Here is a 6,000-nt window from a genome sequence, read left to right as displayed (position 1 = left end):
AAGCAGGTGTGATTAAACCGCCTATGTAACAAGCCAGCTGGATGACCTACTTCACGTGCAAGCAAGCCTTAATTATTCTGACAGTCGCCTTTCCTCTTTAGTCTGGACATTTAATAACAATCATTTAAGGAAACTCCAAAAGCATGCAAAGCCCTAGGAGATTTTTCTTTATAAATAACCAGCCGTAGCTGCTAAAGAAAAGAGAGGCAAGGAAGAAGAGAGAAACGCATTACCCAAGGTGTGAACAAGCAACTGCAGTGCTTCTTCACCGTCTACCCACCAACCTTCCTTGGTGTCCTCCATAGCCAGACTTTAGCAGAGCGGTGATCAGGTCTCGAGAGAGACTGATCACCAAGGTAGCCATAGTGCTGATCAGAATCGTCGCGACAGAGCCCTCAATTTTTGGAGTCATTCTTCCTTTGTTCTTAACTCTGATCTATTTGGGGTTATATTAAACATTAAATCTTGGATGACTTTTGATAGCATCATAATTGTCTTACTTGATGTTAAACTTTGTTTTGCCTAAACAATTTTCTTAAGTTTATGAATGATGAATTATGTTTTGCATATGACTATTTTGCTCATCGTTTAAATATTTTACCTTACGCTGTAAGAGCATCGAGAGATCGCCTGGGTTTTTGGTAAAACTTATCTTGGCAATGTAAGAGCATCGAGAGATAGCCTTTTGTCTAGATAGTGGTTCTTAGATTCGAGAGAATTAAGATAGATCCACGTGAGCAATGAAATGAATTCGGGATGGTGAAGTTCTAACTGTTACCATAGAGATAAGAAGTGAGTTTCAATCAACTAAAAGGGATAGACGCTAGAGTGGGATAGACGCTAGAGTAGGATAGACCACCTATAGTTTATGCTGAGAGGTATTGCTACAACAACAGTTTGACAAACCAAGGGTTGTAGTTAACGCTGAGGAGTATTTCCATAGCAACAGTCTAAGAATACCTAGTAATCCTGTCGGGCAACTTTCATAAGTCATAATAATTCATTTTAGACTCAGGATAATTGTTGTCAAAGCAAAAGTTTAACATCAGTGCTCTGTGATATGTCTGAATATGTGTGGTTGTTGCATTATACTTGAATCAACGCTTGTCTTGTTTTATTTTATTATTCTGCATACTTATTTTTTCCTCGACCAAACTTTCCTGCAATCATTAAATCACTTTTTTATTTTATTAGTTCTTAAGCTGACAATCTAGTAGGACTTAGCTTGTGACACTAGTTATAGTTGTGGTAAAAATATATTTCTCGACCAATCCCTGAGGAGACGATACTCACTTACCCTATATTACTTGAATCGATTGTGTATACTTGTATAGATTTGCTTGTCTTAACTTATACATTTACAAGAGATTAAGTTTTTGGCGCCGTTACCGGGGATTGGCAACTGACAAAATTTTTAGCCATAACAAGTGCTTTTTGTGTCACCTTATATTTATTTAGTCTAACATAGTTTATTATTTTCTTTTGTAGGTTTTTATTATTGCATGACCTTGAGATCTTCTGGTAAGCCTTTGGAACCATTTGACCCTGAAATTGAGCAATCACTCAGACAAAGGTTGCGTGCCCAAAGAACTAGAGAATAATTAAACCAAACTCAAATGCAAGACAACATGGGAGATTTAGGACCTGATGCAGCTATCAATCTTCAAGTTGCAATGCGAAGATCGATACGAGATCATTTGAACCCGATTCTCGATGATCTCAATCCAGGCATAGTGGCACCTGAGATACAAGCCACTTATTTTAAACTTAAACATGTGATGTTTAACATGCTAAACTCTATTGGAAAATTTGGCAGTTCACCCAATGAGGATACTAGGCAACACGTTTGCGCTTTCCTTTAAGTATGCAACTCGTTTCGGCAACAATGAGTACATGAAGATGTGCTCAAACTGAAAATTTTCCCTTACTCCCTATGCGATAGAGCAAAAGCCTGGCTCAGCGGAGTTTCTTCCGGTTCAATGGAGTCATGGGCAGATTTATGCAAGAGTTTCTTACAACGATACACTTCGCCCAATATGAATACACAGCTTCGCAATAACATTGCGAGTTTTCACCAAGGAGATGATGAATCAATATACGAATATTGGGATTGGTATAAAAAGCCTACTTCGCAAGTGTGTTAACCATGGCTTTCATTATTGGACGCAAGTGGTGATGTTTTATAACGGAGCCAATGCACCAACTCGAATGATGTTAGATGCCTCAGCAAATGACACCTTACTGGACAAATCACCCAATGAAGCTTTTGACATCCTCGATAGGATAGCAAATAATGATTATCAATTTCCAAATACAAGATTGGGAACCGACAGAAAAATATCTGGAGCATATGAATTAGAGGGTAAGGATTCGGTAGCCGCTCAACTTTCTGCCATAACCAATATGTTGAAAGTTTTACAACGTCCTAATGAGATAAGAGAAGTCAAGATGACCAATAACGCATGCTTATTTTTGTCACGGCAACCATCATGAGAGTGAATACCCGAAAAACCATGAGTCAACCAATTTTGTGGGTAACTAAAATCGGAGCAACAATAACCCATATTCAAACACGTACAATCCTGGTTGGAGACAACACCCAAATTTTTCATGGAGTAATCAAGGAAACAACAAAAATCAAGCAGCAAATTACAGGCCACAACAAAATAATTATGATTATCAACGTTTTCAGAATCAACATCATCAACGGCCCTGGAAAAACAATAAATGTATAGCTTCTTCCTCCAATACTAATTCCAATACTAATTCATTGGAGTTATTATTGTAGGACTTTATGGCTTTGACAAAAGACTTCATGGCCTCCATAAAGACCTTGATGCACGAACATTATGCAATAATTAAAAATCAAGGAAATTTGTTACAAAGCCAAGCAACACTTTTGCAAAGCCACAGTTCATCCCTAAGAGCATTAGAGAATCAAGTGGGACAAATCACTACGGAATTACATTCTCGCCCACAAGGAACCCTCCCTAGTGATACGGAGATCACTAAACATCATGGGAATGAACAATGCAATGTACTTACACTAAGGAGTGGAAAACAGGTCAACCAAGATGACAAGTTTGGGGAGAAAACTCAAATAGTTTTTGCCATGGCCTAACCCAACCAGAGAATTGAGCTGAAAATGTTGAACAAAAGGAAGCACCTGAAGAAAAGGAAAGAACTGAAGGTTTAGAAAGGCATCGCTCAAATAATGAGAAATTCATGGTCGAGGCCAAAAAATTTTCAACAACAGCAAAAGACAATGCGAGACCTCCACCACCATTCTCTCAATGGTTGAAGAAGCATGATGATGACATCCAGTTTAAGAAATTCTTTGATGTGTTAGATCAGTTGTGTATCAACGTACCCTTGCTAGAAGCCATCGAGCAAATGCCTTCCTATGCCAGGTTTCTTAAGGACATTGTTACAAAGAAACAGAAGGTAGAGCGTCTTGCCACGGCAACAGAAATCTGTTTAGCAGTGAGCAAACTCCTACCAAAGCAAAAATACCCTAACAGCTTTATAATACCATACTCAATTGGTAATGACTTAATAGGACGAGCTCTTGTTGATTTGGGATCAAGTGTGAACTTGATACCAAAGTCCATATTTATGAAACTAGACGGGTATCACGCCTGTACAACCTCAGTCATCTTAAAGCTAGCCGATTGGTCATATGTGCGGCCAGAGGGCAGAATAGAGGACGTCATTGTAAAGGTAGATAAATTTTTATTTTCAGTTGATTTCCTTATCCTGGATTGCAAAGACGATGAAAACTCCCCGATCATTCTGGGATGACCCTTCTTAGCCATTGGAAGAATCCTAATAGACTGTGAAAAGGAAGAGTTCACAATACAAGTAGGAGAGCAAAGCGTCACCATTGATGCATACAATTCCATGAAATATGTGGACGATTCAGAAGAGTGCCAATGGATTAGAGAAGTAGAGGAGAAGACAATCTTTAGACGAGGTGAATCGCTAAGACTTGATGAATACAGCGCTTTATACCATGACCCTACAATCGAGATGCACGAACAAGACACATTTGAATTATGCTCAGAAGATGAATCAGAGATTCATGGCCCTGACAACAAAAATATAAACAATGAACACCCTAAAAACGATACCAATGCACGATACGGAGGAAAGGCAAATGATTAATTGAGACTTCTTCATAATAAATCAGGTATGAAATTTGAACCTTTAGATTATGATGAAGTTAAGTCTCAAGAGTCATCATTGCAACATGCACCGAAACTAGAACTTAAAACTTTACCATCATATTTGAAATATGCTTATATAGGAGTTGATGAAACTCTACCAGTGATAATTTCTGCCAACCTAACCTCCGAACAGGAGAGTAATTTGTTGAATATTTTGTCACAGCACAGAAAAGCTCTCAGATGGACAATAACAGACTTAAAGGGAATAAGTCCGACCATATGCATGCATAAAATCAACCTCGAAGTTAGCCATAGCACTTTGGTAGAACCCTAAAGAAGGCTCAATCTAATCATAAAGAAGGTAATCATGAAGGAAATTATAAAATGGTTGGACGTAGGAGTAATATATCCTATATCTGATAGTTCATGGGTCAACCCGGTGTAGTGTGTATCAAAAAAGAGTGGTGTGACCGTGATTAAAGGCGAACATGACAAACTCCTCACCATAAGAATAGTTACGAGCTGCCGCATATGCATAGATTACATACCACTTCCCCTCCCTTTCATCAACCAAATACTTGATAGGTTAGCGGGAAAAGCATTTTACTACTTCCTCGATGGATACTCAGGGTATAACCAAATGGCTATAGCACCGGAGGACCAAGAGAAAACCACTTTCACATGCTCCTATGGTACCTATGCATTTAGACAAATGTCGTTTGGATTGTGTAACGCTCCACCTATATTCCAAATATGCATGATGGCAATATTTTTTAGATATGGTGGAAGAATGCATAGAAATATTTATGGATGATTTCTCTGTCTCGGGTGATGATTTTGACCGATGTCTCAGCAATCTATCCAAGGTACTGAAACGATGTGAAGAAGGCAACCTAGTGCTGAATTGGGAGAAATACCATTTATGGTGATCGAAGGAATAGTGTTGGGTCACAAAATTTCATGCTGAGGCATTGAAGTCGATAAAGACAAGGTGGACGTGATTGTTAACCTACCCCTACCCACCAATGTGTGAGGTATACACAATTTCCTTAGACATGCAAGCTTCTACAGGCGGTTCATAAAAGATTTTTCTCAAATCTCTAAACCCTTATGTCTTTTGCTTTAACAAAATCATCCATTTGAATTTACTAATGATTGTTTGAATGCCTTTATAGATTTAAAGAAAAAGCTTTCGGCAGCACCAATCGTGGTCCCACCAGATTGTAACGAACCATTTGAACTCATGTACAATGCAGTGACTATGCAGTCAGAGCAGTGCTAGGGCAATGGAAAAGTAAAATCTTTCATGTCATATACTATGTGAGTCATACTCTTAATGATGCACAAGTAAACTATACCACCACTAAAAATGAACTTTTAACAGTAGTATTTGCATTCGATAAGTTTTGGTAATACCTAATAGGAACTAAGGTAATTGTGCATACAGATCACCCAACCATTAAATATCTGATTAATAAAAAAGATGCAAAGCCTAGACTAATTCGATGGATATTATTACTACAAGAGTTTAATTTAGAGATTAAGGATAGAAAAGGTATAGAGAATCAAGTGGCAGACCATTTGTCTAAGCTAGATAAAAAACATGATTGTCTTGACATAACAAAAATTAAAGAGGATTTCCCTGATGAGAAAATATTATTTGTCACGGCTGTGCCGTGGTATGCTGACATAATTAACTTTCTTGTTAGTGGTATTATTCATCCTGATTTATCTAGCCAGGGAAGAAAGAAGTTTCGACATGATGTGCGACATTACTACTGGGATGAACCATTTCTATTCAAGCAATGCGGAGACCAAATAATCTGAATATGCA

The sequence above is a fragment of the Hibiscus syriacus genome, unplaced genomic scaffold (genome assembly GCF_006381635.1).
Source record: "Hibiscus syriacus cultivar Baekdansim isolate YM2019G1 unplaced genomic scaffold, ASM638163v2 tig00111847_pilon, whole genome shotgun sequence".
NCBI lineage: Eukaryota > Viridiplantae > Streptophyta > Magnoliopsida > Malvales > Malvaceae > Hibiscus > Hibiscus syriacus.
Note: the sequence above shows the minus strand (reverse complement) of the source record.